This window comes from Rutidosis leptorrhynchoides, chromosome 3 (genome assembly GCF_046630445.1).
Source record: "Rutidosis leptorrhynchoides isolate AG116_Rl617_1_P2 chromosome 3, CSIRO_AGI_Rlap_v1, whole genome shotgun sequence".
NCBI lineage: Eukaryota > Viridiplantae > Streptophyta > Magnoliopsida > Asterales > Asteraceae > Rutidosis > Rutidosis leptorrhynchoides.
This window is the reverse complement of record NC_092335.1, coordinates 150066989-150093562: the sequence shown is the minus strand read 5'-3', so window position 1 is coordinate 150093562 and position 26574 is coordinate 150066989. Positions and strand designations below refer to the sequence as shown.

Below are 26574 nucleotides of genomic sequence, written 5' to 3'. Positions count from 1 at the left end.
GGTTGGAATAGATTTGTTACCAATTTTCACGTAGCTAAAATGAGAAAAATTATCCAATCTTGTTTTACCCATAACTTCTTCATTTTAAATCCGTTTTGAGTGAATCAAATTGCTATGGTTTCATATTGAACTCTATTTTATGAATCTAAATAGAAAAATTATAGGTTCATAGTCGGAAAAATAAGTTACAAGTCATTTTTGTAAAGGTAGTCCTTTCAGTCGAAAGAACGACGTCTAGATGACCATTTTAGAAAACATACTTTCACTTTGAGTTTAACCATAATTTTTGGATATAGTTTCATCTTCATAATAAAAATCATTTTCTCAGAATAACAACTTTTAAATCAAAGTTTATCATAGTTTTTAATTAACTAACCCAAAACAGCCCGCGGTGTTACTACGACGGCGTAAATCCGGTTTACGATGTTTTTCGTGTTTCCAGGTTTTAAATCATTAAGTTAGCATATCATATAGATATAGAACATGTGTTTAGTTGATTTTAAAAGTCAAGTTAGAAGGATTAACTTTTGTTTGCGAACAAGTTTAGAATTAACTAAACTATGTTCTAGTGATTACAAGTTTAAACCTTCGAATAAGATAGCTTTATATGTATGAATCGAATGATGTTATGAACATCATTACTACCTTAAGTTCCTTGGATAAATCTACTGGAAAAGAGAAAAATGGATCTAGCTTCAACGATCCTTGGATGGCTCAAAGTTCTTGAAGCAGAATCATGACACGAAAACAAGTTCAAGTAAGATCATCACTTGAAATAAGATTGTTATAGTTATAGAAATTTTACCAAAGTTTAAATATGATTATTACCTTGTATTAGAATGATAACCTACTGTAAGAAACAAAGATTTCTTGAGGTTGGATGATCACCTTACAAGATTGGAAGTGAGCTAGCAAACTTGAAAGTATTCTTGATTTTATGTAACTAGAACTTGTAGAATTTATGAAGAACACTTAGAACTTGAAGATAGAACTTGAGAGAGATCAATTAGATGAAGAAAATTGAAGAATGAAAGTTTTTGTAGGTGTTTTTGGTCATTGGTGTATGGATTAGATATAAAGGATATGTAATTTTGTTTTCATGTAAATAAGTCATGAATGATTACTCATATTTTTGTAATTTTATGAGATATTTCATGCTAGTTGCCAAATGATGGTTACCACATGTGTTAGGTGACTCACATGGGCTGCTAAGAGCTGATCATTGGAGTGTATATATCAATAGTACATACATCTAAAAGCTGTGTATTGTACGAGTACGAATACGGGTGCATACGAGTAGAATTGTTGATGAAACTGAACGAGGATGTAATTGTAAGCATTTTTGTTAAGTAGAAGTATTTTGATAAGTGTATTGAAGTCTTTCAAAAGTGTATAAATACATATTAAAACACTACATGTATATACATTTTAACTGAGTCGTTAAGTCATCGTTAGTCGTTACATGTAAGTGTTGTTTTGAAACCTTTAGGTTAACGATCTTGTTAAATGTTGTTAACCCAATGTTTATAATATCAAATGAGATTTTAAATTATTATATTATCATGATATTATCATGTATGAATATCTCTTAATATGATATATATATACATTAAATGTCTTTACAACGATAATCATTACATATATGTCTCGTTTAAAAATCATTAAGTTAGTAGTCTTGTTTTTACATATGTAGTTCATTGTTAATATACTTAATGATATGTTTACTTATCATAGTATCATGTTAAATATATATATGTCATCATATAGTTTTTACAAGTTTTAACGTTCGTGAATCACTGGTCAACTTGGGTGGTCAATTGTCTATATGAAACATATTTCAATTAATCAAGTCTTAACAAGTTTGATTGCTTAACATGTTGGAAACATTTAATCATGTAAATATCAATCTCAATTAATATATATAAACATGGAAAAGTTCGGGTCACTACAACAGAAAGGATAATTAGGAAAATATCAATGATTAGAACTGGATGAAGCATTTTCAAAATCTTTTAGAAGTAAGAATTAAGAATGAAAGTATAGAAAATGGGAGTGGTGGAAAATAATGGAACAGAAAAAGTTTAATTTATAACGAAAATATCAGACGTAGTAATTGAGACAGATCACCGTATTTATTTATAGAGATCTTAATTTCCTTATTCGCCGACGAATCAAATCTCTTAGATTTTGAAGATTTATTTAAATCCATTGAATTCCGGAATTCAATCGCGACTACGTCAAAAGTTAGGGAAAATCTCCATTTCTTCATCTCGATCTTTTGTGATAGTTTCATTCATATGCTTCGATTAATCAAATCATTTTATCCATATTACTCAATGATGAAAAAACTCTATTTATCAACTCATATTCGTCATGAAAACATTTTTATTGTTAACCATGACCACCTCACTCAAATTTCGGGACGAAATTTTTTTAACGGGTAGGTACTGTGATGACCTAGGAATTTCCGACCAAATTTAAACTTTAATCTTTATATGTTTCCGACACGATAAACAAAATTTGTAATGTTGAGTCTCGAAAGTTTTGAAATCTATATTCATATAATCAATTACCCTTTGACTATGCTCGACGATTCACGAACAATTATGTGTAAATAGATATGTATGAATATATACATATAAGAAATTTATAAATAATACATATAGAAATTTATAATTGCATATAAATAGTTATGTAGTAACATTATGGTGTTATATTAAAAATTATTATTATTAAGTATTAACATTATTATTATTGTTTTGTTTGTATCATTTTCAATGAAATTATTATTTCGAATAAAGTTATTATAAGTATTGTTATTTTTTTTACAACTTATTATTATCACTAATGTTATTATTATTATTATCAATTAATAATATCACTATTAACATTATCATTAATGATTATTATTATTCTTATTATTATTATTATTATTTATTATTATTAATAGAATTATTATTATATATTTATATTTATATTTATTTGTACTAAAACAATCAGAAAGATACAAACTCTGTTAGTAATCGAATATTTCCTTGTCTCTAATCCGATTTACATGTCAAAATCAATCCATCACTCAAACAAATTCAGTTGAGGGTCGAAATCACCTTCTAATATTTTTATATTTTTTTTCTTCTTTACGTACCTGATTGAACAACCTTTTGTCAACTACAATTTAATATAAACGATTCAATTCATAAGGTATTTCACTCATTCAATTTTTTATCACTATCAATATAAACTACATCAATAACCGTCACCTATTTTTCTCTCACTCATCCCTCTCTCTCATATTGTGACCAAGAAGAACCTGCAAATGTATTTCTTTTTGTTATAATCATAGCCGAATCACCAGGTAATGATTATGAGCTACTGCTGCATCATGAAAAAACCACAACCACTTTGTTGACAAGTAATATACTCCATATTCAACTTCATATTGCTACTACCCGTTCCTATTTTTCTGTTTTGTCTACATCACAACCGATCACCACATGACCACCTCACAAAACCAAGACCTCGTTATCATTCCTTTGTTTCTATTTTGGAACACGCATGACAACCACCTATTTATATATAAAATATTTCGGTTTCCTGTTGCAACCGTGAAGAACAAAAACCAACATAAACCCATTTGAACCCAACCATCATCCTTCTCTCTTTCTTTCTTTTACATATCTATATACATATATATACATGGTTCATAAATAAAATCACATATACCCGATCACCTCTTATTTCCTGGAAAACCACTACCATCGAAAAACCCTTCTCTCTTCTCTATCTTCCCTCGTTCTACATCTTTGATCACGTCCATCACCACCACTGTTTTAGCGAACCCCACTTGCTATATAATTTTTTTTTTTAAACCTGCAAATCCTTTTTGATATTTCTGTTTATAAATCAACTGTTACGCTGCAACTGCAGCTACTATACTTCTGTTCCCAGGCGACAGTTCACACCACGATCACCATTAAACCATCATCTCAACTTCATCATCCAAAACCCTATGTCCACTCCCTCTCATCCTCTCTCACTATTTTTTTTCTGTTTCAAGTCAATACAAATCAGTGAATTATTTGATTACCTTATTTCTGCTTTTATAATTAGATACGGGGACAAGGATGACAATGATGGAATATTATCGTGGGTCTCTTCCCTTTAATGGCCGACATCTACCAAATTCCTTAACCCCACCGACGAATTTCTTTTCCTGTTAAACATATCTGTTAAACGATTGGAGTTTATGTTAGTTAATTTAAGGGATTGGGCTTCTAAGTTGGCTAAGATTGGGCTAGGTTAAACAATCTCTTGGGCTTACCCTAAATGTTAGGCTTTTAATGGATTTAAATAGTTATGATAATAATAACAGGATAGATAAACATAATGGATGATGAGGTTAAAATGTGGCATTAATGACGATTGTGATATTGATTCGGATGATGATGAATATGATCACAAAGGTGATGCTAATAATGATAATACAAATGATATTGATAAATGGTGTTCAATGATATTACGTTATGACGATGGCTGTGATAATAATAAATAACGAGTAATTATCATGAGGATGTTCTATAAAGATGATGATGATACAAGCATATTGACGATGCTTCTGGTTTACTGTAAGAATGATGATGATAAGATTAGTTTAGAGGAAGAAGAAGATAGGATACGAAATTATGGGTTAAATAAATATAGTTTGGGTTATAAAACAGAAAAATGGAACAGCATGGATGGTTAGTGTGTTTGTTGGGGAGCGAGAGGTCTCGGGTTCGATCCCGTCATGGTGCAGTTTTTTTTAAGGAGGCTTAGAAGGTAGTTTTTTTTTATTTTCTTTCTTTTTCTTAAAATTATTATTATTATTACTTATTTATTTATCATTTTAAGTATTATTACCATGATTGAGATAATTGTTATTATTAATAATATTATGACTATCACTATAATAAATATTATTAGAAATTATGATCTTAAGTATTATTATGATTACCATTATTATTATTGCTACTAACAATATTAATATCATTATTGTTAAGTTATATATTATTATAACTATCATACTAAATTTATTATTATCATTAGAAAAAAATTAGTATTATCATTATATATACAAATGTATTATCATGACTATCCTTACTATTAATATAAGTGTCATTATTAATAATACAATTATTATTATTAAAATGATTATCTTTATCAATATGGTTATTATTATTATTATGGTTAAGTAATGATTAGTAAAACTATAATAATGCAAATATATAATATTATCATTAAAATAAGTATTAATATTTAAATTATCATGTTTATTATTATTATGTAACTATTAAAAATCATTATCATAATTGTCATTAATAGAAAAATTAATATTTTCTATAGTTATTATTATTAATATCATTATTATTATCATTAATAGAATTATTAACATTATCATCCCATTAGTAATATTAAGTATTATAATTACTATCATTTTACCACTATTAATATTATCTTGGTTTTATTATAACTACTATTATTAATATACAAACGATATATATATATATATATATTAAAAATATATTTAACACATATAACATAACAAAAATTAATATTTTATACAACAAAAAGAATATATGAAACATATATATATATATATATATATATATATATATATATATATATATATATATATATATATATATATATATATATATATATATATATATATATATATATATATATATATATATATTGTTAATATAAAAAGCATATAACTAATAAATTTATATATATATATATTGTTAAATTACAACTAAGTTTATTAATAAATATACAAATGATATAGGTTCGTGAATCCAAGGCCAACCTTACACTTGTTCATAGATGTTATATGTATTTTTACTACAAAATACATAAGGTGAGTTTCATTTGCCTTTTTACCCTTTATATTTTTGGGCTGAGAATACATGCGCTGCTTTTATAACTGTTTTACGAAATAGACACGAGTAAATGAAACTACATTCTATGGTTGGATTATTAAACTGAATATGCCCCTTTCTAGTCTGGTAATCTAAGAATTAGGGAACAGACACCCTAATTGACGCGAATCCTAAAGATAGATCTATCGGGCCCAACAAGCCCCATCCAAAGTACCGGATGCTTTAGTACTTCGAAATTTATATCATGTCCGAAGGAGGATCCCGGAATGATGGGGATATTCTTATATGCATATTGTGAATGTCGGTTACCAGGTGTTCAATCCATATGAATGATATTTTTTGTCTCTATGCATGGGACGTATGTTTATGAGAAATGGAAATATGAAATCTTGTGGTCTATTAAAATTATGAAACGATTATTTATGTTAAACTAATGAACTCACCAACCTTTTGGTTAACACTTGAAAGCATGTTTATTCTCAGGTATGAAAGAAATCTTTCGCTGTGCATTTGCTCATTTTAGAAACATTACTTGGAGTCATTCATGGCATATTTCAAAAAGACGTTGCATTCGAATCGTCGAGTTCATCAAGATTATTATTAAGTCAATTATAGTTGGATATATTCTGAAATGGTATGCATGCCGTCAATTTTTATTGTAAAGAAAGATTGTCTTTTAAAATTGAATGCAATGTTTGTAAAATGTATCATATAGAGGTCAAATACCTCGCGATGTAATCAACTGTTGTGAATCATCTATAATCGATATGGAGTTCGTACGGATGGATTAGGACGGGTCATCACAGCGAATCCGTTTAATAAGTTTCTTCATTGAACTGTTAATAACGGGGTCATTTAATTTCGTGTCAACAACGGGGTTCTTTGTTATCAGGTCATCATTAGGTGTTACTTTATCTTCCCCACACTTAGGCGTTTTATTATTACTAAGCACTACTGTTAGAGTTGGTAAAACAATATGCTTCTCACCAATCGTTTTTATTGGTTCAACGGTTTTGATTGGTGAAGATTTAGACTTTCGAATCACAAAGGTGACCGATCTGTTACCATCACTAAGTGTCATTCTACCCTCTCTTACATCAAACAACGCCCCGGTGGACGCTAAGAATGGTCGACCTAAAATTAGAGGAATGTTTGAGTCCTCTTCTATGTCAATGACAATAAATTCGACTAGAAAGGTTAAATTACCTACTTGAACGGGTAGGTTGTCAGCAATTCCAATTGGATGCCTAATGGTTTGATCAAAGAGTCGAACACTCATTTCCGTTGGACTTAACTCACCTACACCTAATCTCTTATATAATGAAAGAGGCATAACACTCACACTCGCACCTAAATCTGCTAGTGCATCATACATGACACAATCACTAAGTAGACAAGGAACAATAAATTCACCCGGATCACCTAACCTGGGTGGAGGTTTTGGTGGAACTGTCTTCTTCGGGTTTATTTTTACGGTTTTTGTTTCTTGCACTTTCTTATTCTTCTTCTTTTTTCCTAAGGTATCACAAACTTTATTACCTATCACTTGCTCATACTCAACTCCTTTTCTTGGAAACGGGATGGGTGGTCTGTATGGTGCCACCACTGGCTTTACATACTCGGGTAGTGGTGGTGTTGTAACTTCTTCATTGTTACTCACATCTATAACCTTCCCATCTTCTGGTGCTGGTTTTTCAGAATTTGTTGACACCATATTAACATTCTCATTTCGAGGATTTACTTCAGTATTACTTGGTAGCTTTCCTTGTTCCCTCTCACTCATCATGCTAGTAAGAGTACCTACATGTTTTTCTAGATTCAAAATGGAAGCTTTTTGAGTTCTTAATGACTGGTCAAACCTCTCATTTGTTTGGATTTGAGTTGCAAAAAATTGTGTTTGAGATTCAACTAGCTTTTGTACCATTTCTTCCAGATTTGATTTTTTCTCTTTGGTTTGTTGTGATGGCTTATAGAAGCCAGGTCTTTGTTGATTGAAAGTATTGTTTTGAGTTGGTTGGTTATTCGGACCTTATTGGTTATACGAGTTTTTGTTGGGTCCATTTGGATTGTAAAGAATGTTTTGATTTCGATTAAAGTTTGGCCTTGGCAGTTGATAATTATTTTGATAATTATTTCCCGGTCTTTGGTTCATGTAGGAAACATTCTCACGTTGTTCCATCGTTTGCTCAATGTGACAATCTTTCATTAAGTGTGGTCCACCGCATTCCCCATAACTGATTAGATTGCGTGAATATCTTTAGTCATCTTTTCCATTCGTCTCTCGAAAGCATCTATTTTTGCGGAAACGGAATCAAAGTCATGGCCAGAATCGGCTCTAGCCACTTTAGATGAATGAAATATATCTTTTTCCTAGTGCCACTCATGCGAGTGGGAGGCTGTGTTATCAATAATTTTGTGAGCTTCGGTTGCGGTTTTTTTCATAATAGAACCACCAGCTGCTGTGTCGATGTCTTTTCTTGTAGCAACGTTGACACCTTGGTAGAATATTTGTACTATTTGATAAGTGTCTAAACCGTGCTGAGGACATCCTCTCAACAACTTTCCAAATCTTTTCCACGCCTCATATAATGTTTCATTTGGCTTTTGCGCGAATGTAACAATTTCTCCTTGAAGTCTCACGGCTTTAGATGCCGGAAAGAATCTTTTAAGAAATTTTTCAACTAAGATATCCCATGTGTCAATCGCCCCTTCAGGTAACGATTCTAACCAATCTTTGGCTTCTCCCTTTAAAGTCCAGGGAAACAACATGAGATAGATCTGTTCATCCTCAACTTCTCTGATTTTGAGTAGAGTACAGATCCTATTAAAGGTTAAAAGATCTTCGTTTAGATCTTCTTTTGGCGTACCACTATATTGACATTGATTAGTTACCATGTGTAGGATTTGTCCTTTGATTTCATAATCTGGCGCATTAACATCTGGCCGAATAATGGCGTGACCTTGGCCAGTGCGTGTAGCTCTCATTCGATCTTCCATACTTTGAGGTTCTGTTACTTCCATATTTCAATTTGTTGAATCTGAATTACTAGAAGATTCTGATTTAATGGTTTGTGGTTCAGGAGGAAAGATTAGTGGTTCTGGATCTTGGAATTATCCTTGAATATCCTCCGAGTTCTCAATTGTGAAGTCAGGTTCAAAAAATGGATTATCGGGATATTGAGTTGGAGTACTTGGATTACTAGATGATGATTCTAAAGAAAATTCAACGGCGATAATATTGGCTAGATGTCTTGATCTGGTTACAGGAGGTGAACTTATGAAAGGTGGTGAACGTTTTGCTCGGTGCATTCACAGAATATCCTATTAGTTATAAAGATAAAAATTATATAAGTTATCAAATTAATAGACTTTTCTGATTTTGCCCACGTTTCGAATAGCCAATAGATGCAGCAGGTAGCCAGGACCCTTTAAATCGGAAGCCCACAACTCGCCACTAACAAATTCAACTATTACTACGAACCAGAAAATTTTGGATGTCTATCAATTTAACCGCTTAAAATAATTTTTCGTCGAAATTTTGAAGAAGATAAGAATCTATGTCCTAAAAACTAGAGCGTAGAAATGAAAAAGAAAAAGCGCGTCGAAAAAAAAGGTCAAAAAATAAAAATAAGAAAGAAAAACGTCGAAACTTAAAAGTCTAAAAATTAAATATAAAAAGTTGCACCTAAAGGTATTAAAGCTTAAAAGGAATTCTATATCCAAAACGGCAATAACTTAATTAGGCACTAAAATCTAAAAACTGCGTCGCAAAATTTTAAAGCGCCTAAATCTTAATCTAAAGAAAAAGCACTTAAGGGATTTTACGAAAAAGCTTAAAAATCTAGGAATCTAAAATTAACTATGACAAAACTAATCTTAAAACTAATTACGAATGATAAAAATACAAATTTTATAAAAATATTATTTTTATATTATTATTTTATAAAAATATTAATTTATATACTTAATAAAACTAATTAAAACTTAAAAATACAAAATTAATTTAAAACTAGAAATTAAATATTAAACAAATAAGCCCTAATTAATTATAAATATTATATAACCGTAACCCTAATTCGTACGTCAGATGTTCCAGACCTGTCACCGCAGCTCATTCGATCGCATGAGTTGAGGGTTAAACGTCCATGTGGTCGCATGGCCCAAAAGTTCAGATCACAATTTGGGCTGCTACAGTGTTTAAGCCCGATTACTTTTATTTTAATTTTTATTTGATTTTTGATTTTAATTATACAAATAATAGTATAAAGAAAATTTATAAAAATAAACTTATATTTTTTTTAAAACTTAAAATAAAAATACTTTTTATAAACTAAATATTAAAATTATAACTTTTATATATATATAGGGGTAGGATCAAGAGGGAAGTAACCAATCGGGGGGAAGCGGGGGGAAGCAATTTCTTTTTTTTCGTTTTTTGAAAAAACTTTGTTCACGAACATTATAGATGAGATGAAAATATGAACATTTAGTAGAGACACTTTGTGATAAATGTTTTTATTTTGGCGGGAAAACGCTCGAAGAAGTAATATATAACAATTATCGTGTTTTTCGAGCGTATTTTGAGGTTTTAGCTATTGGGGTTTAGATATTAGGGTTTATAGGGTTTAGATATTAGGGTTTAGAAATTTAGGGTTTAGGGTTTAGATTTAGAATTTAGATTGAGTTTTTAACACGAACGGTTTAGAGTTTAGGGTTTAGGGTTTGGTGTTTTGGGTTTATGGAATAAACCCAAAACACCAAACACCAAACCCTAAACTTTAAATCGGGCTAAATTTTAGTTCACAAAACATGAAAAAAAAAACGTTCATATTCTTCACGAACAATATTATCTTGAATGTTATTTTTGTCGATCGTTTTCCCGCCTAAATAATAACATTCATCACGAAGTGTATCTTCTAAATGTTCATATTTTCGTGTGATCTTGATGCCGGAAATAAAATTTCAAAAAATAAGAAAAAAAAAATTTTGCTCCCCCCGCTTCCCCCCGATTGGTTACTTCCCCATTGATCCTGCCCCTATATATATATATATATATATATATATATACATATATATATATATATATATATACATATATATATTAACACTTATACAAAAATACTTTTACGAAATAAGAAAATAATATATTTTTATAAAATATAGTAATAATAAAATATAGCGTTTTGCTTTAACGTCCCGGGCAGCGGCGCCAAAAATACTTGATGTGCGAGCGGTTGTATACGAAATAATATTATTTTTAATATGAAATACGGCGAAATATGATACAATTTTATTTATTTATATAGATGGGGTATACCTAAACCTTGCTACAACACTTATAGGCAGTGTACCTAATCGTAGAGTAGTGTAGTTGTTAGTAAGTCCGGTTCGTTCCACAGGGAGCTAGTGATTACGTACTATATTTTTAACAACTATATTTATATAATTATATATAGTAATGTTATTATTATAAAAGGGGGGTTTACCGTTTAATGACCGGTTTGTCGATTTTATGTTTTTAAGCGTAAAGATAAATGACAATAAATAAAGTGCGTAAAATAAATAACAATATTAAAATGACGATAAATAAAATGACAGTAAATAAAAGTACGATGAGAAATACAATAAAAGAATTATGCTTATTTAAACTTCCATAACCATGATGTTTGACGTTTTGATTTTAATTTATTACTCTGGGTTAATTGTCCTTTGTCCTGGCTTATTTGATACCTATCTGGGTTTTGCCCATAATAGTCCATCGGTCATAATTATAATATGCTCGTCAAATTAACCTTATTCCCGAAGTCAAATATTCCAACTAAATAGGGATTCGAACTGTAACAAGGTTTTAATACTTTGTTAATAATTACATCAGGTTATCGACTGCGTGTAATCCAAGGTTTTAATACTTTGTTAACAATTACACCAATTATCCTTGTATGTAATTCACCCCTATTTTAATTAGTCCATGATACATTAATTTATTCACTTCGCCATAATGAATAATCAATTACCCAATCCAATTGATTAATTAAATTATTGTAAACGATGTCGTATAAACGTCACTAAATAGGACATTCGTAATCAATTTAATAATTATTAGATTAACTAATTTGAAGATAGGTTCGAAAGGTTCTAATGAGTTGTCATTCAATTAGACAATATCCCCTACCTATTAATAGTCAATAGTCCAATGTTCACAAGTGTCGGTCTTTTGTCCAAACCCTAATTATGGTACAAAATCCAATAACTCCATCATAATATTTAGCCCAACATCACGATTACTTCGGCTCAAATAAGCATAATAATAACTTAGTTACGAGACATTAATTTATAAAGGAAGAAAATAGCTTATAGTGATTATTTATAGCTTAGCGTTACCCTGACAGAATTTCGACTTTAAAATCCGTAAAACATTTCTTACAATAACCCAATTATTATTAATCTTAAATTAAACTTAATATTATAAATATAAATATAAATTATAGAGAAAGAAAGAAAGAGTGTGAAGAGGTGTAAAGAACTCGTCAGAAAACTGGCCAATTTATAGAACTTTTTTGGATCCTGAAGCGCATGCACTCGCATGAGATTTCAGTGTATTTCCCATGCACTCGCATGGGCTCATGCAAGTGCATGGGATTTTAGTGCATTTCTCATGCACTCGCATGGCCAGCCTGGATCAGATATTTTTGATTTGCAAAATGTTGGCTGCTTGAATTAATTAATATATAATATAATATATATAATTATATATATATATTATATTATATTATTGTGCATAGTTGACTTATAATTTTAGCTTCGTTATCTCGTACGTTTACGTCCGGTTTATGTCTCGGTTCCATATTTTCGAACGTCTTTTCGTATGCTTAGATAACTTGTACTTTGCATTCTGCGGCTTGTACTCTTGTCATTTTTAAACGTTTCTAATCAATAAATTGAATCATTTGAATTGTAACTTGTGTGTTTGAGCTTTTTGGTCATTTGTGTCTTCAAATCTTCGTTTTCCTCTTTTGTCTTCGCACTTATTTATTTAAACGATTACAACTTAAAAATAGAATAATTACAACTAAAAACTTTACATATTGGGATGATATTGCGACTAAATATATGTTCATTTGGAGCACTATCAACAACTTTATTTTAAAGTGTGGGATAGCAATATGTTGCATATAATGATTCTCGCAAAATCATCAAGTGTTTAATAGACTAAATTTTTCACAAAATTTAAAAAAATTTCGAGCCTTAAAACACTTAGAATTACAAAATTCTATAAATGATCAAAAAGTTTTTGTTACAAAATTGACAAAAGAGTAAAATAAGGTCAAAACTTTTTGCGAAAACCGAACCCAATTCTCCAAAAGATCATTGCATAACCAAAGGAGCAATTCGACCCATTATTGTGAGGCACCCCAAAATAAGGCCTGTCAAGCACTCATTTTTAGTGCTTCACTATATTCCCGTTGAGTGCGCCGATGTTAGCATCTCTGAGTCAGAACTTGCTCTTAATCTACATTTCGGAATCACACCTTTTGATGAGAATTACTAGGTTAGAAATCTCGGCTATTCATGAAGACAAAACACCCCCATCAAATAACTTAATTTCCATTTTCACTCCAAGCCACCATAATTCCATCTACCGCTACCTAGTCTTTTCATTCATAAAAAAATAAATCCCGACAAAATCATCACTTCCGAAAAATCCTCTATAAAACCGCATTAGAAAAATGTGAGCATCCAAGTCAAGTATCATGGACACCGCCAATAAAAGGAGACCTCAAAGAGAAAAGCAAAAGATGCTTGTCGAATTTTTTTTATGAAGAATAATGGTTCCGAAAAAAGGAGCAGAACCAAAAAGATTTGAGAAAAGAACTTCTGGTAGTCAAAAAGAAGCATGCTCACTCCGAAATTCCCGACAAAAAGCTGAAAGGATTATGTAAGTAACTAGGGGGGGTGAATTGTTACTTAATACATTTTTAACACTTTTTCGATTGATCACCAAATTTGACCAACTATGCTCAACCAATTCAACTCAAACATGATGTGTGTAGTGTATATGTTCAAAATGATAAGTAAAGTAATTTAAAGAACATAGAAATAAGGATTTATAGTGGTTCGAGTGGATGTTAGCTAATCCACCTTAATCCACTCCCCGGTTACACTAATTGGGATTTCTTGCTTCACTAAGCACTTTTCTCTAAACCCGGTGGAGATCCGATTTATAAGTCTTCAACTTCTTTGGTAGACAACAAACCTAATATTTCTATCCCTTTCAAATACCAACTCTAACCTAGCTCAATTTGTCTTTAACTTGGACACATATTAATCTTCAAATAAGATTAATCAACTTCCTAAGTTCCTTTAAGGAAATAGATCACTAAGCTAGCCTATGCTTCTACTAATTGAAGTTACAAGACTTATACAATTTGTAATGATGATCCTAAGATAATTCTAGGACATACATCACACTAAGTAAACTCACAAGATAAACAATTTTGATTAGTAAGTTTACAACAACCAAATTCTATATCTATAAGATCATAGAATCTTCTCTTGCTTGATCACATTTGAGTAGTAATTAAAGCCCTTGTGATCTCTTGAAATAAGCCTTTTAAATATGCAAGAGGGTCAGCTTAAAATACTCTTCAACGCTTGCTATTTATATTGACATTCAAAAACTAGCCGTTGTCACACGGTTACCAGCACCGTTGACCGTGGTTCGACCGCGCGTACCCCAGTCCAAAATATATATCCTTTGAATAGCCATTTGACTCAGATTTGAACACCACATTTTGGAATATTTACTTCATCTAGCACCTGTAAAAGAAACCATATATCCTATACAAGTACTATATGCATTAAGTGTGTGAGATTTTGTGTTATTGAGTGAAAATGGCACGACATTCCAAATGTGGCAAACCCAACATTCTTGGAGAAGTGTCTTGATTGACATTTTGGGTAATCTCAGTTTTGGTCAAGACTTAGTTAGGTTCATTAATGCATTTGGTTCAATCCTAAAGACTAGTCAACATGTCATTAACTTCCTAGTTTCAATTAATCACAAGTCATATTCATATTAAGACTAAATAGAGATTAATTGGATGATGTCTTTCTAAATCAAACATTAAGTGTTAAAGACATCAATGTTAAGTCATATTTGGACATGTTACACAATGTGTTGCTTAGACAAGACCAAATAGATTATTGACCATCATTCTTTTGTGAACCATTTAACACTTAATTCATGGAAGTAAACTAGTTACTTGAATCCTAGTATTCTAACTAGTAACACATAGCAAGCATGTTAATCAAGTTGGCAAATTAATGAGTATTTAACATATTAGCAAGTAGCAAGTAATACTCACACATAGCAGGAGATAGTTATTCTAAAATCAATCATATGGATATTTGCACAACACTTATGGTTTAAGCTTTTAGCAAGCTTACTTGCAATATAACATATTGCATGATTAATGTGTAAGCACACATTAATGTCCAACACATGCACAAGGAAAGAGCAATCTCTAGTTAGGACTTGGTGACCATCCTAAATGTATCTAAGTATATTTTAGGATTACAAATTCTTACTAGTTATACTTAAAAGCATTGTTCTTCATTTAGCCATAATTTGTCACTAAGTGATCTTTAATTGTAATTAGTGTTCTAGTGACATTAGCTTATGTGTGTTGGTACTTGGTGATCATCCTAAGAATGTCTAGACAAGTTTTAAGATCACAGGTTATTGATTAACACTTATGTGTTATGCCTAATCATGGTTAATTTATCATTAAGATGTAATTAATATTAATTAACCAAGATTAGTGTTTTTATGACCAAAACTCAATTGAGTATGGAAAGGGCATCCATTCTAAGCATGTTGAGAAAAGTTTCATAAATTATAGATGTTGGGAAGTGGTCAAACTAAATTTGATCAAAAATGGTGACAGAGAATTCTGCGATCGCACTACGGTCGACCGTACTTTGGTCGTGTACTATATTTTCATTCTATAAGTTTTGTTTGACTTGGTCATTTGCAATATCAAGTATGGATTAGTGAACTTGTGTGTTTTATGTTAAGATGTCGATCATCATTTATGCATATGTATGTGTCATCATTAAAACATATTCTTTGGTTAAGCATCATACTTAACTTTGTCGGTTAGTCCATTAACTAACATTCAACCAACAGATTATCAAAGATCGATCCTTAAAGAACTCCTATATATCCAAACCCTTTACAACCCAAACTCCAATCACTATCCTATCACAAAAATAAGCTGAGCCTATAACTGAAAATTCTCTCAAAGAAGTGATGGAGATTTGAGTCTTGATCAAGCCTATGACGAAGAATGCAAACATAACTGGCTATGAGCGATTTCGTTTCTTAGAATTATAGGACACCCGATACACTTTAGTGAATTAAGTGACCCGAGTGAGATAGCCTTAGTTACGTAACCTCCTCTCATGCTTGTGGAAAAAGAAATTCAGGAATAACAAAAAGGATAAAACCAAGTTTTTGCTCCTACGTCTTGCAAAACAAAGATCGCTTGATCACTACGAATAGGAATCTTATGTGCTAAAAGCTCGAAAGTTTGCTTGAGGACAAGCAAAGTCTAAGTGTGGGATATTTGATATCGGCTAAAAAGTCACATTTTTACCCCAATATTAGAGCCCAAAAGTGATAAAGTTCCTAGCTTTATCGGCAAAATATTCACTTTATCGGTTAATTTTATAGAATTAATGATTACGAAGATGATGCAAAAAGAATCAAGAGAATCGGAGCTAAATCGAAGATTCTAGAGTGAAAACGGTGAAAGACAAGTTACGACCAAGGAAATCAAGTTACGTTCCAAGAAACAAGCTGACCAGGGCAGGCCATCCGGCTTGCCATACGGTCTGCCAATATGTAAAACGGCATGCCATACAGCCTTGGAAAACGGGCATGCAAAATGGATTGCCTGGCCAAACGGCCTAGCCATACGGCCTGCCCGCCATATGCAGGCAAATTTCAAGCTTATTTAAGGAGATTTTGTCATCCATTAAAAGTTCTAACCGAATCATAATTGATTGGGAAGGTGGTAAGACCAACAGGATGAAGATCTTGAACACACAGTTGCGTGAAGAGTTTCGTTAGGTGTGCTCCATAAGGAAGGGAGAGTGATTCATTGTACACCAACCCACTCATTCTCTTTGCCATGAAAAGTGCCATGTTGACTTGAATCGGTGTTGGAGACACCAAAGTAAAGAAGCTTCACATGCATGGACCTTTGTGGAGAGTTTTTCCACCTTGCAGTAGATATTTTGGTTTATGACCTTGAGCCAAAGGTCAAACTTAGGTGCAAGATGATTTCCCTTAAGGCCATCGTTTTGGATTTCAATGTGATTGATAGGCCTTTGACAAAAGGTGTTGATAATGTCACCTTTTGTGACAAACTCGGGAAGACAATAGAGATATGGACTGTATGTGAATGGGAGTGAATTCACCTTCATCAGGTACATGCATGAATTTTCCAAAGTCTTTGAGAGACATGGAAAACCCTGTATCAAACAATCGGAATTTGATGTTGTTTGGGGGAGTGAATTCATAGTTCGCATAGAATTCTCGAACTAGAGTGGAGTGAATGGAACCTTTTAAGGTTAAGAATGCATCCCATTTTATGTGAGCAAAATTGTCGAGAAGGTCCTCGGGAAAGTGCTCAATAGTGACCACACAACCTTCGACGATTGGTCTAGTGCTAACCATTTGTCGGTTGTGGTTGATCATATCACTTTCTTCTTTGGAGTTAGGAAAGTGATTATCAAAGGAGTCAAAAACGGAAGAAGATAAGTCGATCACGAAAGGATTGTTAGGGGACTTGTTCGTTTGACTCATTTTGAGTGAAGTGGTGTAGTGAGTCTTGCATCATGATCTTCTCAATTTATAGGGAAGAGGATGAGTCTTCATTTAATCTTCCATTCCCTGTTGGAGTAATTGAATATTTTGAGGAATTGAATCATTTTTAAGTATGATGAATTGTGCTAATTTGTGAAAGACACTTTGAAAACAGATCCATTTAGGTTTGAAAGATTCAATGTGCATTAATTTTTCAAAGAAAGAAAAAAGGTAGAATGTCAGACTACTGCACGGTCGATCCTACGGTCGACCGTGTAGTTGACCGCATGAGTTCTGAATTTTTTTTTTTATTTAACCCATTCAAGCAAGTATTTTCAAGAAATATAAAAATAGTCAAGAGAACAAACATTCAATCACACAATGTATTACAAAAGAAAACATTCAAACAACATTGTAAATTCATCTTCTTCCACTACTTCCTTCACCTCTACTTCTCACATCCCTACTTCTTCGGTATGAGAATGCCCTTTTCGCTTTCTTTAATAGCAATTGAAATTTAGATTGATACTTCTTTATCTTAGCTTGATTCAGGTAGATTCGTTCTGCTTTTGAGTCACGATCCAAATCATAAAAAGGATCATCAGCTTCATCTGGAAACAGTTCTTCATCACTGTCGGATATTTCTTCCAGATTGATTTATGAGTTGGTCATATCTTCATAGACCCTTTCAATCTCATCAGAGTCATCTTCATCTTCGCATCCCGTCAAGGTTAACGTATGACGATTTAATATTTGATTGGTTAGATTTATGTAAATGTTATCCATTACTTTTAGTTTGTCAAACAACCTAGTAAGATGCATTCCAGAAGGAAGAGCTCTTGTTGAGTTATTTGGTACATTGCTCATTCCTATAGCCATAAAATAAGCCATATCAACCGGTTCTTGCATTTCCAGACACCAAAGGAGAGCCATTTGAACAGCATGAATGTGCGAGCAATTTCCCATTTTACAATAAATATTGTAGTCGATCACTGTGTTCCATATGCGGAATTTCTTTCGTAAGTGTTTGCCTAGTACACCCCGATTGATGATTTCTTCTCTTGGAGCATTGTATTCACATAGTGTTCGAATAGCCGCGTCTCTCTTAATGAAGTCTGGGAGATAGGTAAGACTATGTCCTGTGTAGAAGAACCTTCGTCCATTTGTCGAAACTCCCAACAGTTTTCCGAATTCGTGAAGGGGTATCGTTGTTCTTGTTGCTTTTAACCTAAAAGAAACTGATCCATCAACATAGACAAAACTAGAGTAAAAGCTTCAAATGAGTGATTGATATATTGGTCCATTTAGATCAAGAAATACATTCCAGTTTAAGTCTGAGAAGACTGCAACCATTTCAGGAAAGTCTTCCACTTCGACTCTTCTTCCTTATGCTGTTCTTCGATTACCCACTCTTTCTCTATTGAGTGTTGATCGGTGTAGAGGAAAGTTGGATGAGCTTTCTCCTCAATTAGCCATTTTCTGCACAATAATACTTCAAATTAATTCAAAGTATGTGTAATTCAATTGTAGGCAACAAGTTTTGCAAACTTTAATTATCATCAATACTTAGATGTTTTGATGTTAATGTTCTTCACATTTTCACTCTTCATTAGTGTCAATGAGTTTGCAACTAGATTATGATTTTCACAAAGTTCATACGTGTTCTAGATTTTTAAGATCATCATTAACACATGTTTTGACATCTAACATTATTACACTCAATTTGCAACAATGTAGTTTATATCATATGAACAATGATTCTATGAAAATCTAACCTAGATGTATAATGAACCCTAGAATTGTCCAAAGTTAAATTAGTGCATAGATAGGCATCATTACAATCGTTTCTAAGTTGTTCTCAAGAATAAATTTGATTGTTTGCATTAATTTAGGTTTTGGGACATTCTAGTTAGGGTTTCTTCACAACATTAGTGAAGAGTTCATCATACAAGCACAATTGAATGCTAGGAAAGCAAGGATTAATCATACCTAAAGTAGGAGTTGAGATGGAAGGAATGCGTGTTCTTCTATGTGCGGTCGATCTCCTCAGCCGTGCAGAGAGTATTTGTTTTGAAGTGAGTTTGAATGAAATGAAAAGTGAGGGTTTAATTCAATTTAAAAAGTGTCATGCCGCACACGGTCGAAGTACGATGGACTGTGGCATTGATCGTGGGAAAAACTTCCAGACGTTTGGAACAAGTATCTACGGTCGTGTTTGCGGTCAGCCGTGATGCAGCCGTGGATCTCCTGATGAAGAATTTCTTCACTTCTTCTTCTCTTGAGCACGTTTTAACAATTCTTAGGTTCTATAGAATACTTGAGGACACGTTTTCTTTTCCTAACATTGAATGATCACATCCTCTCGATGTTTCATCATCAATGACATGTAATATACTATATATATATATATATATATATATATATATATATATATATATATATAGTCAAAAGTTCAAACGAGAACCACAAAAAGGGCAAGAACTGCGAGAACTTTTAGTTTACAAACATTTTTACATGTGAGAAGATTGAATCATCCATAAATGTTGATGGAGAAAAAAAATGAACATAAAAAAGTTTGAAAAACCTTATATTTTACCTATATAATCAAATACATAGTTTCTCGTTCACATGTGCATATTTGTTAGTATAACATGTGAACACTTCATATAATTAACAATTTAACATATAATTTGTGGTAAAAAAAAAAAACATATGTTTTTTAGTGATATGAGCATTCATTAACATTTGCATGTAATTTGTTGCATTTAAGTGCATAAAAACTATGAAATCATAAAGTTCTCGCAGTTCTCGCCTTTTTTCTGGTTCTCGTTTATATAATATATATATATATATATATATATATATATATATATATATATATATATATATATATATATATATATATATATATATATATATATATATATATATATATTCAATTATACATATAGTATACACAAAACGCATCAGCTTGTATTTAAACATTCCTTTTGAAATCATTTTGAAAAACAATTTTGAATTTGTATGAAAAACCTTTCATTAATTCAATGTCTTTTGAAAAGGTTATTCTTATTAGCATTTTGATCATTGGTTTTGATTGATTTTAAGGTTACCCAATCCTTGACTTATCCCTTCCATTGAATTGCTAGTTTGGCCCATTTTTCTCATGTTCTCAATTCTTCTAATAATAGACAATGGACTATGATTACATGATTTGTATTTGATAGAGTCGTGACATAAATTCAATCCAAGTTTATCTCTTGATGAATCAAAAATAGTCGTCTTTTCAAGCTTTCTTTTCAAAGAGTTGTTTTCATATATTAGAACTTTGTTAAGTTGCTTAACTTTGTGTAATTCTTTTTCTAAAAGTTTTACTTTGTCACGACTACTATCATATACAAATTTAATAATTTTGTAATCATCTAGCAATTCTTCAAAATTAGAAGGATAGAATACATGTACCTCATTACAATCCATGCTAGAGACATCATCTTCTTTGTATGGAGATTCAACCTCTTCTTCACTTTGACCAAATCCTTTTCTTGAGCATCTTTCGAATTTCTATCAAAATCTTCAAGCTTCTTCAATTTCTCTCTTACCCTTTTACCTTTTAAACTCCTTGAGTTTTCTTCTTTTTCTTGAGAGCATAGTGAAGAACTTCATGAAGTAGTGAAGAACTCCTTTTAAATTCCTTTGTATTTTCACATAAAATTATCTTCATTCTTTCTTCACTAGGAAGAACTTCATGAAGTAGTGAAATAGCATCAAATTGTTTTAAAACTTCATTTTTTTTGAAATGTTGACTTCACTAGTCTTTAACTAGCTTATGGAACAAAGTTTTCAACTTTGATTATCCTCCACAAGTAGTAATCCTATGATTTGAGATAATCTTCAAATCTTAATTTCCACATATCAATATCGTTTTTATCAAAGATTGGTGCTTTTTTCACCAAATCTTCCAAGAATCGTTGACTCAAGTTTTTGCACAAAATGAAGTTTACACTTCCAAAAACGTTTATAAATTAATGATTTGGGCAAACTCTCTAATACAAATTGTAAGTAACTAGAGGGGAGTGAATAGTTACTTAATACGTTTTTAACACTTTTTCGAATGATCACCAAATTTGATCAACTATGCTCAACCAATTCAACTCAAACATGATGTGTGTAGTGTATATGTTCAAAATGATAAGTAAAGTAATCTAAAGAACATAGACATAAGGATTTATAGTGGTTCGGGTGGATGTTAACTAATCCACCTTAATCCACTCCCCGATTACACTAATCGGGATTTCTTACTTCACTAAGCACTTATTTCCAAACCCGGTAGAGATCCGATTTACAAGTCTTCAACTTCTTTGGTAGACAACAAACCTAAACTTTCTATCCCTTTGAAAGACCAACTCCAATCTAGCTCAACTTGTCTTAAACTTGGACAAGTATTAATCTTCAAATAAGATTAATCAACTTCCTAAGTCCCTTTAAGGAAGTAGATCACTAAGCTAGCCTATGCTTCTACTAATTGAAGTTACAAGACTCATACAATTTGTAATGATGATCCTAAGACAATTCTAGGACATACATCACACTAAGTAAACTCACAAGATAAACAATTTTGATTAGTAAGTTTACAACAACCAAATTCTATATCTATGTGATCATAGAATCTTCTCTTGCTTGATCTCATTTGAGTAGTAATTAAAGCCCTTGTGATCTTTGGAAATAAGCCTTTTAAATATGCAAGAGGGTCAGCTTCAAATGCTCTTCAGTGCTTGCTATTCATAGTGACGTTCAAAAACTAGCCATTGTCACACAGTCACCAACACGATCGACCGTGGTTCGACCGCGCGTACCCCAGTCCAAAATATGTATTCATTTTAAGACTAAATTAAGATTAATTGAATGATGTCTTTCTAAATCAAACATTAAGTGTATAAAGACATCAATGTTAAGTCATATTTGGACATGTTACACAATGTGCTGCTTAGACAAGACCAAATAGATTATTGACCATCATTCTTTTGTGAACCATTTCACACTTAATTCATGGAAGTAAACTAGTTACTTAAATCCTAGTATTCTAACTGGTAACACATAGCAAGCATGTTAATCAAGTTGGCAAATTAATGAGTATTTAACATATTAGCAAGTAGCAAGTAACACTCACACATAGCAAGAGATAGTTATTCTAAAATCAATCATATGGATATTTTCACAACACCTATGGTTTAAGCTTTTAGCAAGCTTACTTGCAATATAACATATTGCATGATTAACATATTGAAGATATATATATATATATATATATATATATATATATATATATATATATATATATATATATATATATATATATATATATATATATATATATATATATATATATATATATATATAGTTTCAAATTAAGTAACACTTGATTCGATTAATTTTTAGATATGTCATCTAGGACATTTGATAAACGTTGGCGCATAAATGAATTACGCCAAATTAAGTTTTAAAGTATAAACGATACGTGTTATAATATTTTCTAAACAAAATTTAAAACGAATTTTGAAATATAATTAGTTTCGAAAAACTAAATATTATATCATTACATAAGTATTTCCATTACTTATGATATATACAAGTTTATATTTTTAAATAATATATATATATATATATATATATATATATATATATATATATATATATATATATATATATATATATATATATATATATATATTATAGTTATAAGATGTGTTGACTTAAAATAATACTTTTATATATAGACATCGATTTATAGAAGCAAATGACCAAAACACTCAATTGAATAAGTTACATTTTGAGTGGGATAGTTTTCATTGATTTGAGTCTTGTTATCTATTAAGGTACACAACACAAAATATAAAGAATCAGTCTTCTAAACGTACGAAAATGCGTTCGAGAAACCGAAACCGAGATGTTAGTTGGGCGACAACGTACAAGTCATCGGAATAAAAATTACAAGTTCTCTATACATGTGAATATTATATATTATATAAATAATTATATAAATTTACCATATATATATATATATATATATATATATATATATATATATATATATATATATATATATATATATATATATATATATATATATATATATATATATATATATATATATATATAATAAACTACGGCCACCCACGAGTTTAAACATTTGAGTGCAGGACAGCTGTGCCATGCGATCGCATGGCCATTGCACTTTAGGCCCATGCGATCGCATGGGGTCTGGAGTCTGGATAGATTATAAAGCTCCATCAATTTTGGCACTCGACACACACACACATACTTCTATCCATCTATCTCTCTGTTATATTTATATTATTATTATTATTATTATTATTATTATTATTATTATTATTATTATTATTATTATTATTATTATTATTATTATTATTATTATTATTATTATTATTATTATTATTAAGATTAGTATTATTATTAATCTTATTATTATGTACTAGTAATAATAATATTATTATTATTATGTATTATACATAAAATATTACGACAAGGGTATGTTCGAGCTATTTCAAAACATGTTTTGCGAGCGGGTTAGGGCTAAGGAAATTATGGGTTATAGATATGGAGGTGGTGGGTATGGTTCATGGGTATGCTCGTGAGGTCAATTTAGTGTTTATCATCTCCGTTGCGTCAACATACCTTTCCTGCAATATTGAATCTCAATATTGATACGTGAGCACTCATAACTTAATTTTTATATATTATTAGTGTATCCCTGACTAGTGCTCGAGTATTTAGGATTATGCATGCTTGTACATTTGATATTGTCATTAGATAGGTTATGTTGAATCCTAAATTTGATACACATGCTACTGAGATAAGGTATATGATATGCATGTCGTTGAAAAGCTAGCGAAAAATTAAGAACTTTTCATTTAGAACTCGAATGGTTTCGATGAACAGATTAGAAGTTATAGTCAACTGAATTTTAGTATTATTGTTAAAATGATTATTATTATTATCGTCATTATTATTATCTGGTTATTATTATTATTATTATCGTTATCAATATAGGTATTATCATTAAAATTGTTATTATTATTATCGTTATTATTAAAAATTATCATTTTTATAAAAACTATCATTTTAATATTTTTATCATTATTATTATTAAAAGTATCATTAATATTAAAACTATCATTTTTATTAAAATTAGCATTTTTTTTAGAAATATGATTATTATTATAAAATACCATTATTATTATCATTTTAGTATTATTATTATTAAAATTATCATTTTAAATAGAATTATCATTTTCATATAAAATACTAATATTATTATAGTTAAAATTAAAGAGAATCATTATTATGAAAAATTATCATTTTGAATAGAAGTATTATTTTAAAATATTATTATTGATATCGTTAATATTAAAAATAGTTATTTTTAAAATTATCATGTTTGTTAGAAAATAATACTTTAAATCTTAAAACTTATATTTTCATTATCATTTTTGTTAATATTATTAATAACAACAATATTATTGTTATTATTGTTAGGACCCTGAAGTTGTATAGTGTTAATGTGAAATAAGCTTAATTGAAGGTTCCTTAGAAGAGGGCTATATAAGGAACCTAAGTAGTCCTAATTAGATAGTCATTGCATTGTAACTGAGTTCTAGAAGCTGTGGAATGTAATTGTACCGATTCTCTCTAATACCGAGTCTCATGCTTACATACCGAATCTCTCTTTATCTTATCATTTCTCTCAATCTCAACATGATCTGACCTATCATTTGGTATCAGAGCTTCCAGGAAGTGATTCTAAATCACTATATCGATCCAGAGATTGTAGATTACAGAATCTGAATACTCTCAGTATTTTGAATCACATTCGGTATTATCGAATTTGATAATCTGACGTTCAGATTCTTGTGATAAGTTCAGCGAAGGTGCATTAGGTATTTTAGAAAGAGTTTCGATCATCATTACAGCTTTTTAACTTCAATTATGGAGAATCAAGTTGATTTTTAGAGTTTGTGGCTAAAACTCTCGGTATTGCTTAATTCAAGCTTGATTCTGGATTTTTGTGAAGATTTAAGGATTCAGTTGTGTTCGTGAGGTGTTAAATCACATTTCTGACGGTTCAATTTCTTCAATTCATCAAGTTTTGAAGATTTGATCAACACTCGGTATCGTAACTGTCATACCGAGTCTGCTTCATTACTTAAATTCATCTTAAGTGTTGCAGATTGTGGTGTGATTGTGATTCTATCACATTCGGTTTGATTATACGAAGCTACTTGGTGTGGTTTGAGAAAGGATTCTGTCATATTTCTAAGTTTTAAACTTAGACTCGGTATTGTCAACTGCTACAGTTGACATTCGGTATCCTATACTTTCGGTATCTTTGATATTTTGTGTGATACTAACGTGTTTCCTTGTGCAGTAAGGTTACAGAATCTAATTCAAAAGGATTGAATTGAGTTTGAACTTCAAATTCATACAGAATGTGACTACCGAATCAAATACAGAATCTGAATTTCTGTATCACTTAATCCATTGTTTTAAGTGGTTACAGGCTACAATTCTTGTGATTACCGAATCTATGCTGAATCGGGGTGTGTCTCTTGTATTTCTGATCAGTTTCTTTTACAGAATCTGATATACAGAATCTTTACCGAATCTGCTACAGTACCGAATCTGCTACAGTACTGAATCTGACACATAATCTGACATTCTGATCAGATTGTTGTGATTTTTTATCTTAGATTTGTGTAATACAGA

General features: G+C 30.9%; 1 non-coding gene across 1 annotated transcript; it reads left to right on the top strand.

The window, feature by feature from the left end:
• The first annotated feature begins 8451 nt into the window (after nt 1-8451).
• On the top strand, nt 8452-8558 carry LOC139903281 (small nucleolar RNA R71). Its single transcript, XR_011778112.1, has one exon. It is a non-coding gene; the product is annotated as a small nucleolar RNA R71 (small nucleolar RNA).
• Nucleotides 8559-26574: the final 18016 nt, after the last annotated feature.